The 13,401-nt window shown below is 41.1% G+C and overlaps 1 pseudogene; it reads left to right on the forward strand.

Annotated features, from left to right (window-relative positions):
- The first annotated feature begins 699 nt into the window (after window positions 1-699).
- Window positions 700-3,852, forward strand: LOC138444634 (nucleolar protein 56 pseudogene; annotated as a pseudogene).
- Window positions 3,853-13,401: the final 9,549 nt, after the last annotated feature.

Raw genomic sequence — 13,401 nt, forward strand, 5'->3', positions numbered from 1 at the left:
GAACTTGTGTGACTATCAGAGTGACTTATAACAACACAAGCTCCGCGAGAGCAGAGATGTTTTAATATTTTATTCCCTACAGCCTCCCAAGCTCCTAGACGGGCACCAAGCACACAGCAGGCGCTCAATAAAGATGCTCTGATTGGATGAAGCCAACTTTAAGCGGCAAGTGTGAGTGAGCTGGCCCTCTGGGACTCCGGCCTGCTTCTTGATCCTGACACTCCCTTTAGAAATGGAGACGGGGTGGGCTCCCTACCAGTTTTAGACCATGCTCTGGGTTCCAGAACCTCCCTCTCCTCCCCACCTCTCCGCAGCTGGAGGCAGCTGTGCGCGGTCTGGCCACCAGAGCTTGTCTGGTAGGACTCCAGTCTTGCAGAAAAGAAGTGCGTTCGAGGGGAGGACAGAGAGCACTCAGGTTTCCGCGGGGCCGGAGCTCCAGGGCCAGGGCGGCAGCACTGGGCCCGCTGGGGGCTCGGGGCCCGCTCGGGGGACCGACAGGCCGGGCTCCACCCGCCGCTCCTCCCAGGGGCGGGTTGACCGACAGGTGTCGCATCGCACTGAGCATCTTCTCTCCACCCCCAAGGTATAGAGTGGACTTCTGCGGAGGCACCGGCGGGACGGAGCAGAGAAGGGCGGGTGGCCAGTGGGTTTCATACACAGGAAAGAAAATGGAAACACAGATGGGAAAAGAAAGGCAGAATGGCTTTCAGAGAAGCAGCCTCCGCAGCTCAGAAAGCTGGAGCGCGCGGAGCTCACGCATCCGGCGTCTTTCCGAGAGGAAAAATGCTAAATCAGAACCGCGAAGGCGAGGCGTGGATCGCTGGGTTATGCTTCCCCAATCAGGGGTGCAGGGTGCCTTCTCTAAACTAAAAAAGCCAGAGTTCCTCACCCAAGTTGATGTCCTCGCCCCCTCAGCCCATACCGTGTTCGAGCCTCTGGTCTCTTGGTTAACCTTGCATTACTCATCTGTCACATGACGCGTGCAAGGTTGTCAGAACTCTGCCGATGCCCTTAAGAAGTTAGTAGCTGTCAGGGAACCGCAGAGCGCAAGGAGAAGGGAATGTGGGCTTTTGCACATTAGCCCAGAGCTTCTCAGAGTCCTTGAGAAATTCTTTCTAAAAGTTCTTTCTTTAGCAAAGAGAGAGAAATGCGCTCTCTTAAACTTCTTAGTAAGGTTTTGCCCCCAAAGTTTTGTATCTTTATTTGTAGTGGAATCTTATTAAAAGGCCCCTGAAGCTACTACTAAAAAGAAACAGGCATAAATGTGCAATTGTCTTTATTTCCTGTATGCACAGAAATTTCACAGAATTTAGCTCACTGCAAATGTGGGGGCCAGGTGTTTTCAATGAATGTTTTCTAATTTTTCTAATGTTGCATTTTCTATTTAACCTGTTTCCTAATATAACTTGTGGGTAGAGATGTGGAAAGGGGGTACCACCTGACTGGTATGACAGGATGGGGAGCCCACTATTTGTTTTTCGTTTGGATCATGACATCTGTTTTATGTCACAATTGAATTGGCCTTTTGCAGAGCAGACATGCCCTCATCTATTGCCTCGTGGCTATGACAAGATAGTTATAAGGTCAGGATTGCTTGACTCCTAGCCTAGCACAGCTTGTTAAACTGCACAGAGTAATATATTCCCAGAAAAGAGCTTGGGGAATAAAGAACAATCAGTGTGCAGCCCACCCAGTTTCTGAAATATTAGTGTTGATTGTTAAACAGAAATTGAAATCGAGTAGGAACACCATCAGGCACTTTAAAGAGGAACCTGGCATAGTCCTATGAGTCCAAGATGCTACGAGGGAACAAATTTCATGTTTAGTGTCAGCCTGCTTTCCTCAAACCCCAGAAGTGGATTTGGGGAGAGGATTACTGCAATCTAGTGATAAGTCTAGCATCTCATTTGAGTTGAGCCTGTACCTCTTAACACAGGTGACGGGCTAAATGTGTAAGGTGCAGCAATTGTTCCACCAGACATCAAATCTCCCAGTTAACTAGACTGGCCCCTGAGTACAACATGGGGGTTCCCTCTACAGAACCTTTGAAAGCCCACTAGATCCAGTGGTCAGGGCAGTGTCTGGTCAGAGGTGCTAGGGGCCCTGGGAGGGAGAGTCGCAGCTCCCAATCCACAAAGGACAAATGATGGGACATGCCCCGAAGACACTGGGACACTTCTAGCTGTCACCATGACACTCCCTCCTGCATGCCACCTGGAAGGAAGCAAGTGTCCCACACTCACCCACTGCTAGTCCCCTCTGCATTTATTTTTACCATTCCGGCCCTCAGAAGTGAAATGAAATAAATCCAGGTGGGGGAAATTGGAGAGAGCAGGAAATTGGGGAAAGAGGGAGAAAGACTTGTTCATGCCTCAGGCCTGAGGAAAAGAAAGAACTTTTGTCAAGAGCCTACTCTGCTTTAAGCAATGTTTGGGTGCTTCATTGTATTAAACTCCCACAAGTGCGATGATAGAGAGTATCATTCTCCCACTTCACCAATGGGGAAACCACAGGTGAGAAAAATGAGGCTCAGAGAGGTTGGTGACTACTTGAAGTCACACAGCTAGAAAGTAACAGGGTTCGGATTAGGCCCTAAACTGTCAGATTCCTCCAGGAAGGTAGCATGCTTGACCTGTGAGAGTGGAGGAGGAAAGCCCATGTGCCTCTGTCCTCTCTGTGTGTCTAGCTCCTGGCTACCCTGAAGAGGGGGAACTTGGAATAAAATGATCAAAAGCTGTGCCCCAGGGATATAAAGAGACACCCGGGTCTCTTACAGAGGTGCTGGGCCTCACAGGTGATCTGCTCCGCTTCTCTCCCCGTCCTTTGTCTCCATGTCTACATTCTCTCATTCCTCTGACCCCCAACTAGGGGTCAAATGCTAGGGAACCCCAAATGCTAGGGTTCCAGAACCACTGACAGGTATCCTTTCTCTCCCTGGGTACCACCTTTTCACACCATACCTGGGTTTCTTCTTTCTATCCCATGCTAACAGAATTGGGGATGTTACAAAGATCCCTTGACTAGTCCTGGTGTCTGAGTGATTCCCTGGGTCCAGCAAAGGGACCAAGTTTCCAGAGCCTTGAAGATAAGGGCTAACACCCCAAAATACGGACTCATTTTCCACTCTACCTTCATTGGCTGAGCAGCTGCCAAGAACAAAGGCCACATCTCCCAATACTTGGCAAACAAATTCAGTATTGTCTCATGAATCATTCTCTGAGGTGCCCACCAGTGTTTGGGGGGCAAAGCTTCAAGAACAAGTTGAGGAGCGGCTGTCCTTCTATGAGACTGGAGAGATTTCCCGAAAGAATCTGGATGTTATGAAGGAGGCAATGGTTCAGGCAGAGGAAGCGGCGGCTGAGATTACTAGGACGCTTGAGAAACAGGAGAAGAAACGCCTGAAGAAGTTCAAAAAGGCTGGCTGCAATTGCCCTGGCTTCTTCAGAAAATAGTAGTGCCCCGGAGGAGTGTGAGGAGACAAGTGAAAGACCCAAAAAGAAGCAAAAGCAAAAGCCCCAGGAGGCTCCCCAGGAGAATGGAATGGAAGACCCATCTGTCTCTTTCTCCAAACCCAAGAAAAAGAAATCTTTTTCCAAGGAAGAACTAGTTAGTAGTGATCTTGAAGGGACAGCTGGCACTGGAAGTCTTCCCAAGAGGAAGAAATCTTTTCCCAAAGAAGAACCAGTTAGTGACCCTAATGAGTCAGAAAACAAAAGGTCCCCAAGAAAAAGCAGAAAGTGTCTTCCAAGGAGGAACCACTCAGCAGTGGACCTGAAGAGGCTACTTACTGCCCCCAAAAGCAGCAGCTCCAAGAAAAAGAAAAAGCTCCAAAAGCTATCCCAGGAAAGTTAGAATGGACATCTTCCTAGGGGGGCATAACTTACAGAGGTATATTGCCTATTCCATCCCCTAAAGCCCAATAAAAATTTAAAAAATAAAAATCCCTTGAAATATAGCAGCAGATGCACATCTAAGGCCCAAACTAAGTGTGGCTTCAAGGTGTGAAGCGTGTGGGGACCCCCCCCTGCCAAGGGTGGGACGCCCGAGAGGGCAGATGACTGGAGACGCTTAGGCGGACTTGGGGGTCTCTCTCTTTGGAAAGGCCAGAAGGAAACGGAAAGGGAGGAGATGGAGAGGGAGAGAGAGAATGATTCTGATGCAGGGAAGACTTTATAGAGAAGTTTTTAAAAATTAGATTCAACTGTGTAAAAATTAATGTTGACACAATGACAGTCTTTTACAAATTTCCTGTGACTTAGCACTAATTACCATGCATCACAGTAACAGCTGTATTTCATTAAATTTCAGAATAACTTGGGTACATTTTATTTAATTAATAAAATTCTTAACTCTTTCTGTATACTCAAGTGAAATAACGTGGATCACAGATCCAAGTATTTGGCATGATTACTTATTCCAATAAACACACACACAAACATACATACAAATATACCCACACACTTCCATACAAAAGCAGCCTGTTTCAGTGTGCCCTGCCCAGCCCTGACAATCAGATGTTCCCAGGTAAGGTGACCTCTCCTTAGCATGAGAACAGTTCAGATTAGTAGAGGATAATGAAGTATACTGACCTTCCTTTGGTCCATCTCACTCATCCACGTAGGAGAGTTTGTGGTACTGAGGAAAACTCATACACCTGGAAAGTAGTATTTAACAAAGCTCCACCATTGATTGAATAAAGCTTGCCAGTGTGCTTTTGGAATGCTTACTTTCTCATTTATAGTGTCTAATTTATAGACAAACTATAAAACATAATAATCAGTATAGAAATTGAAATTATCAAATTGATCAAAATATGTACCAAACATAAGCCACTATATTCATATGAGACTATTTAACGCTAGCAGATTTTCAGCAATGGACTCTTCTTAAAATAAAAAGCTTATAGATTAGGTGGGCAAAGAGTCAAGTGATTAAATATATATATATATATTTTAAATTTAACTGTTTTTGCCAAGAAGGAATATAAATTTTTCAGAAATTTTCTCCTTTAATCTTACTTAGGATTATACCCCATATGATCCTTTAAAAGGATATGAAATAAGAGATAAACTGAGGCAAGCTAAAAAGGATATGAGATGGCTTAGAATTATATTAATGAAATTAAATTAATAGCAATATAAATAATTATTGTATGTTATCAAGGACATTTTCTCTAATCAGCATTCTAAGGCAGCTCTGTCCAACAGAAAAATGAGAAAAAAACCACATATGTAATTATAAATTTTCTAGTAGCCACATTTAGAAAGCCAAAAGGAACAGGTAAGCTTAATTTTAATAACATATTTTATTTAACCATTATATAAAAATGATCATTTCCATATGTAATCAACATAAACTTGTAATTAAGGCACTGATTTATTTTTTATATTTAGTCAAATTCAAAATGTTGTGTATATTCTATATCTACAGTGCATCTCAGTTCAGACAAGCCATTTTTCATGCGTTCAATAAGCCACATGTAGCTAGTGGCTGCTGAGGTGCTACGCAAAGGTCAATTTCACATGCACACTGTGCTACTATATTAGGTGATAGGGAAAAAATGATGAATAAAACATGGCCCCTGTCCTCAGTGAAGGCAATGTGTAGGAAGTCTTTTGAGCTAGGAATCTTCCTAGGGGGTCCAGGACTATTAGCCTATATGTACCTTTCAAAGAGTCGGACACGGCTGAGCGACTTCACTTTCACTTTCACCTTTCTCCAAATTAGAGACTCTCTCCCTCCCCAAGTCACTTCACTCCCATCTGTCAGAAAATTATCTAAGTCTCAGTTTCCCCCATACTTTGAGATAGGTACTGTTCTTATTACTCTTTTTACCAAGGGGGAAACTGAGACTTAGATTCCTCAACCGAAGTTACACATTGCAAGTGGCAGAATGCAGTACAATTTATATAACCATAAACTCTTAAATATTAGGATGTAACTCCAGGAAGTAGAAATCTTATTGGTTTTGTTCTTTGCTATAGACACTGTAATGCAATGAGTGAATGGATGACTTAAAGTTGAGCATACCTAATCATTAAAATAGAGATTGCCCAAAGACAGGTTCAGTAGAATGGAAGGAGATGAGTGAATCAGGTGAAAAATAATGAGATCTCCCAGTTAGTTGGGCCACAACTTGGAGAGAAAATCTACACACTGGACCTCATAGGGACGTGTGCATGTGTGTATGGACGGGGTGGAGACAGGTATATACAATTGTTTTATTTTGTGCTTTGTGGCTATTGAAGCATTCTTAATGAATTTACGACTTGTTAGCAGCAGATTTTTTCCCCAGATGATTTTTTTTTTCTGATATTTAACTTGAAAATAGTAACAGGTAGCCATAAACCTGGTTCGTTAGATTCATGACTATGGTTACTGAAAAATAGTTGAGGATTATTATTTCAGGATTTATTTCTAAAAATAATCAAAACTGTGTGAAACTGTCATTCAGATGTAAATAAACTCATCATCTGTTCTTTTGATTTATTCTCCACAACATGCTCCTCTTTGCCATGTACATATCCTTATCACTTTTCAGACTTCTTAACACTTTCTTTTTTTCTTTAAAAAAGTCTAATTTCCTTGAAACTCATTCCTCGTTTTGCTTGTCCTAGTCATCATGAATAAATTGTGTATGTATGAAGGTGTCAGTGTATATAGATGAACGATGTGTATCAGAATACATTAAACTGACACTGTCAGTCTTCTTTCAACACCAATCTCACAAGCATAAATTTCCTTTTTAAAAAAAAATCTTCTTACAAAATGACATTCTCAACTACTTAAGACCAGTTTTCTGGGGTTATATTCCAAGTCAGTGTCAAAACTTGCAATTTAATAAATGAGAAAGTTTTCTACCCAGAAAAGTTTCCAGGGAAAGTATTGATTACCTGAGTGGATGGAGTCACTCCAGAGGTACCACATGAAGAAAGACAGGGATAGGGCAGGGTGTTTCCTGCAAAGCAGTTTTATATTAAGTTAGTCTTATTTGAGCGTTGGCTTTTTTTTTTGGTTGCACCATGTAGCATGCAGGATCTTAGTTCCCTGACAAGGGATAGGACCCAAGTCCCTTGCGGTGGAAACAGGGAGTCTTAGCCTCTGGACTTCCGGGGAATTCCTTAAGCATTGGCTTTTGTTGTAATATTAGAGGGAGATGACCTGGATAAAAATGGCCCTTAGATATAATGAAATCATATTTAACAATTGAGACACTGTTTATATAAAAAGTTCTTTAAAATAACCTCCTGAGTAAATATTAATAATATTTAAAATATGAACAATTTAAAATAATGCTTAAAAGTTTTCAACAGCTAATATTTACCAGCCATCAGTGAATTCATATTTTCTTCCTATATATTTAACTAATGAATAGTGTCTATAAAGAACAGGAATATGTTACTTTGTGAACCTTGTGAAACACTAAATATTACTGGACACTAGCTTTTCATGTTTGGCAGTCATATACCTAGAGGGCAAGCAGGCCACCACCTGCAATAGCTAACAAGACAAGATGAAGAACAAGGAGAGTATTTTCCTTGACATGAATTTATTATTCAACTGATGGATTTCTGCAGTTTGAAATTAAGTGAATTGATCAAGTAAGAAATTTCTTAAAAATACGACGGATTCACAAAATTTTACTTAGAATTTTCACAGATGCATCAATTTGCCTTTACTTAGAATTCTAACATTGTCAGCAGATGCTAAGTATTTGGTTTTGATTGACAACAGGTAAACAGTCACAGCCAAGATACCAGGACTCTTACTCTGTCAGATTTTTACCGATATGAGTGAAAATTTTAGATTAAACGTTGCAGTTTACTTTCAGAGCTCTTTCTACACATAGTACTATTTCACAGATAAGTTCCTTCCCCACTCTCTGAAGTCCCCATCTTCCTCAGAGAAGTTTACAGCTGGGAGATAAAATAAAGCAAGAGGTACAGAGAGATAGAAGGATGAAGATGAAGAGATTTGAGGTGAGATTTAAATAGCCCAGGAGTTGTCACTAACATTTTTAACATTGGTTAAATGTTTTAAAAAATTAATGTATAGCCATATAGATTACACTCCCAAATTTTATACGTGAGACTGTTAGTCTTGGAAACACACAGTGTGAACGTTGGCTAAAACTTGGGGAGTTACATTCCTGTAGATTCTATTTGTAGGAGAGATATTGAAATACATAAATGATTTGGGAGATGATGGATATGCTATACATAATTCATTGAAAAAAGTTTGCATATGTCTTAAACTTAAATCACTGTTTCCAAAAGTACATATGTTTGCCAAGCCTATTAATTTGAATATATAATCCATATTTTCTTTTTTAACTTTGTGAAAATGCTAAAAAGAAGTTGTCATAAAAGTTAAATTTTCACCTCTTATCTTGAACGCTAGATTTTTGTGTATCTCCTTAAATCATTCTTAAACATCATATTTTTTCGTGACCTAATAACAGAATGAAAACTGAAATAAACTAATCATCTAGACTTTTTCAAATAGCCGCATTTGTTGTTTCAAAGACAACATGAGGTCACTGAGTGTGACTGTTTTTCTGCATGATATTTTTCAGAGTTCAGTTAGTCATATATAACTGTTTTGCCTGAAAATACTTCTTTTGCTAAGTTTTTGCATATATTTAGGCATCAAATTTCAGCATAACAAAAGCACAAAGTTAACATTTATATTAGCTGATTTTTAAAGTTTAAAGTAACTGAATAGAAAAGTGGGAAAATTAAGATGAAAATAGGTACTAATATTAAAAAAGAAGAATGAATGTAAATTTAGGTTATTGCCTTGAAACTACATGGTCAATATCAGACTGCTTTGTAAAAACTATTTTTACTATCAATATTACCTGCAGAGCCATATATAAAACCCTCTCTTTAGCGGTGACCATCAATCTGACTTTTCTAGTTATCGCTTCGTTGTTTTTCTTTATATTTTTACTGTTATTATATGTATCTGTGGAAAATTATTAAAGAGATGGGACTACCAGACCACCTGACCTGCCTCCTAAGAAACCTGACCTGTATGCAGGTCAAGAAGCAATAGTTAGAACCAGACATGGAACAACAGACTGGTTCCAAATCAGGAAAGGATGTATGTGGTCATCCTGCTTATTTAACTTATATGCAGAGTACATCATGAGAAATGCTGGGCTGGATGAAGCACAAGCTGGACTCAAGACTGCTGGAAGAAATATCAATAACCTCAGATATGCAGATGACACCACCCTTATGGCAGAAAGCAAAGAGGAATTGAAGAGCCTCTTGACAAAGGTGAAACAGGAGAATGAAAAAGCCAGCTTAAAACTCAACATTCAGAAAACTAAGATCATGGCAACCAGTCACATCACTTCATGGCAAATAGATGGGGAAACAGTGGAAACAGTGACAGACTATTTTCTTGGGCTCCAAAATCACAGCAGATAGTGACTACAGCCATGAAGCAGAAACAACACTTTGCCAACAAAAGCCCATATAGTCAGAGCTATGGTTTTTCCAGTAGTCATGTAAGGATGTGAAAGTTGGGCCATAAAGAAGGCTGAGCACCAAAGAATTGATGCTTTTGAACTGTGTTGTTGAAGAAGACTCTTGAGAGTCCCTTGGACTGCAAGGAGAAACAACCAGTCCATCCTAAAGGAGATCAGTTCTGGGTGTTCTTTGGAAGGACTGATGTTGAAGCTGAATATACTTTGGCCACCTAATGTGAAGAGCTGACTCATTGGAAAAGACCCTGATGCTGGGAAAGATTGAGGAGGAGAAGGGGACAACAGAGGATGAGATGGTTGGATGGCATCACCGACTCAATGGACATGGGGGTGAGTGAACTCCGGGAGTTGGTGATGGACAGGGAGGCCTGGTGTGCTGCGGTTCATGGGGTCACAAAGAGTTGGACACAGCTGAGCGACTGAACTGAACTGAACTGAACAATATAGATTAGTTTTTCCTGTGTTTTAAAATTCTACCTAAATGAAATCATACTATATGAACTGCTGGGAGCCAGTGTGAGGAATCCTGCCCGTGACAAGGTCATGAGGAAGGAAGCCTAACAAAATGCAAGGACGTGATGAGGCTTCAGGGGCTCCCCCTGGTATTTCCCAAGCATGTACCCCCAAAACCAAAAATCTGCCGGCTTTTGTACTCTGCTCTTCTGATATTCTCTGGAAAAAGTCAAATCAGGGCTTTAGTCTTCTGCATTTGAAAGGGATGTTTCAGTTAACCCCCCCTCTGATAGCTCTCTAGCTTGCCTAACAGGTCCCCCGGACCTCTTACAGCTTGTGAATTGCTTACAGCCCCCCAACCGCGAGAGGCATAAAGCTTAAAGCATCTTAAAGATAGAGAGCCTTTTCTAAAGAGCTAAAAATCATATTGGTGATGGGTTTTCACTGTTGACTCAATGATTGCTTCCAGGCCTCCATATTCTTTATCTTTTAGGCACCTGGGAGGATGTTAATCAATGTAAACAGGATATGGAAAAAGATATATAATAGTTTTGATGTTGGCAACACTAGACTTTTGAGTTAATTACTTTTCTCTTTGTTATATATCACTGCACTCCTCTTGTGTCCTTGCTATGTAAGAATGTAACTTTATTTAGCGCTTTCTGAGAGTGGCACCAGACTTTGGGAAAATCAACACAAATAAGTCTTCTGGTTGACAAACCCTTATCAGAAAAAAGGCTGTAAAATGTTAATTGGCCCTTTTGGCCAGAAGATGATGTAAATTACCTAAGACTTGTGTATACAACTAGGTATGCAGAGAGAAAAGCCTGGTTTTGATAAGAGTCTGGGCTGCTAACACTGCATAACTTTGTGTTACCCATTGATCTGTATGTATAATCAAGAAGTATAAAAGGCCCTCTGAACAATAGAGGCCGGGCCAGTCGCTGGACTGGTTTCCCCCGTGTCTCCTCTCTAATTTCTGGCTGAATTCCCATCTGTGGCGTGGAGGCTCACCATGTCCACTTACTTGTCCCAGCTTTTAAGATCCATGCAAGGGGGAGCCCAAGGCGGGGCACCCCCCCGATATTCAAGAGGACGCCGGTGGCCTAACGTAGGTGGTGCAAGCTCCTTGTCTGGAACTTTTTTGGTGTCCCACGTAAACCAAGTTATTCAGCCTTCTTTCTCCACTTAATTTTCCTACTACATTATTTCTCCCTAATCTAATCTTATATTTCTATATTAATAAATAAATAAGTTCTCCTCGCCAACGCCATCCCCACTTCGAATTCCCTGGATCCACCGGGGCTGGACCCCGGCAATGGACTTTTGCTTTTTATCCAACCTTAAGCTGTGTAGATTCACTCATGTTATTGTGTCTGTATATATGGTATCTGTTATATATTGTATCAGTTCCCTTCTAGTGCTATACAATATTTCCTTATGTCAGTTTATCACTTCTGATAATCATCATTTTACTCTGTTTCTATAAGATCAGCATTTTTAGACTCCACTTGTAGATGAGAACATACAGTATTTGTCCTTCCCATCTTATTTCACTTAGCACAATGCCCTTGAGGCTCATCCATGTTATCACAAAAGACAAGATTTCACGCTTTTCTATGGCTCAATATTATTCCTGTGTGTTTGTGTATCACATTTTCTTTTTCCCATTAGTGCACACTGAGATTATCTCTATGTCTTGGCAAATGTCAATAATGCTACAATGAACATAGGAATACACGTATCCTATGATACTGATGTATTCAGACCCTGATGCTGGGAGGGACTGGGGGCAGGAGGAGAAGGGGACAACAGAGGATGAGGTGGCTGGATGGCATCACCGACTCGATGGACATGAGTTTGGGTAAACTCTGGGAGTTGGTGATGGACAGGGAGGCCTGGCATGCTATGATTCATTGGTTCGCAAAGAGTTGGACACGACTGAGTGACTGAACTGACTGACTGAACTGATTCATTTCTTTCAGATGTATACCCAGGAGTGATACATTAAAACTAGTAGTGATACATAAAAACTAGTAGTTTTTAATTTTTTGAGGAAAGTCCATTCTGATTTCCATAGTGGCTGCACTAATTTACATGCCTACAAATAGTGCAAAATGATTCACTTTTCTCCACATCTTTGACACTTGTTCTTTTCTTTTTTTATAATGGCCATCCCAACAGGTATGAGAAGATAACACGTTGTAGTTTGATTTGCATTTCCCTGACAGTTAGTTTTGTTGACATCTTGTCATATACCTGTTGGCCATTTGTCTGTCTCCTTTGGAAAAAAATGTCTATTCAACTCCTTTGTGTTTAGTGGCTCAGTCGTGTCCGACTCTTTGAGACCCCACGGACTGTAGTGCACCAGGTTCCTCTGTCCATGAGGATTCTCCACGAAAGAACACTGGAGTGGTTTGCCATACCCTCCTCCAGACGATCTTCCCAACCCAGGGATCAAACCCAGGTCTCCCACATTGGAGGCAGATTCTTTACCATCCGAGCCAACTGGATTGCTTGTATTTTGCTAGTGAGTTGTATAAGTTCCTTATGTATTTTGGATATAAATCACTTATCAGATGGCTGGTTTGAAAATATTTTCTCCCATTCGGTAGGTTGTCTTTTGCTTTTGCTGATTATTTCTTTTATTGTACAGACACTTTTTAGTTTGATATAGCCCCATTTGTTTATTTTTGCATTTGTTCCTTCATTTTGATGTCATGTCCAAAAAATCATTGCCAAGACAGGTGTCAATGGACATTTTCCGTTTTCTTCTTTTAGTTTTATAGTGTATGGTCTTACATTTAAGTCTTGAGTGCATTTAAATCAGCATATAAGCAATGCTTGTGTCTTTGCATGCTTGCTAGTCATTGCCCTCAAAAATATTTTGAGGATTTTCTGATACCTTAGGATAGCTGTTTTTCCCTTTAAAAAGGATTTGCATTTCTATCTACCCAGTATGTAGGGGGCTTTGCAGACCTGGACCACCTAAGATTAAGTTCAGGCCTTGAGAGTCCATGGCCTGCCTACTCATGGTCTAAATCTGCAAGGATTCCTCTGGAGCTTCCCAGTGAAAATTTGCTTTTCTTTTCCTTCTCTTTCTCCTCTCCATTCCAAAGTCACCAAGGCCGCTCTCTCAGAGTTCCCAATGGTTGTGGAGGTAAGAAAGGAAAATGTAAATCAGGTTCATTCATAGCTAAGGACGTTGCCTCTGGGGCTCCAGCTCAGAAGAAGGGTTCTTCTGCAAACTTCCCCACCTTCAATAAGCTGAGAGCCTTGACATCCCTCTGGACAAAATACAGACATTCAACCAGAGCTCAAATTGTTGTGGCATTAAGCACCTTCTGGAGAAAGATAGCCTTGATGATTCAATACTCCTCTTACCTTGTAGTTACTGGATCTCATCTAAAAACTAGCCAAGGAGGGCCCACTAATTTTTCAGATCTTGAATA

This window comes from Ovis canadensis, chromosome 8 (genome assembly GCF_042477335.2).
Source record: "Ovis canadensis isolate MfBH-ARS-UI-01 breed Bighorn chromosome 8, ARS-UI_OviCan_v2, whole genome shotgun sequence".
In the NCBI taxonomy this organism is placed as follows: domain Eukaryota; kingdom Metazoa; phylum Chordata; class Mammalia; order Artiodactyla; family Bovidae; genus Ovis; species Ovis canadensis.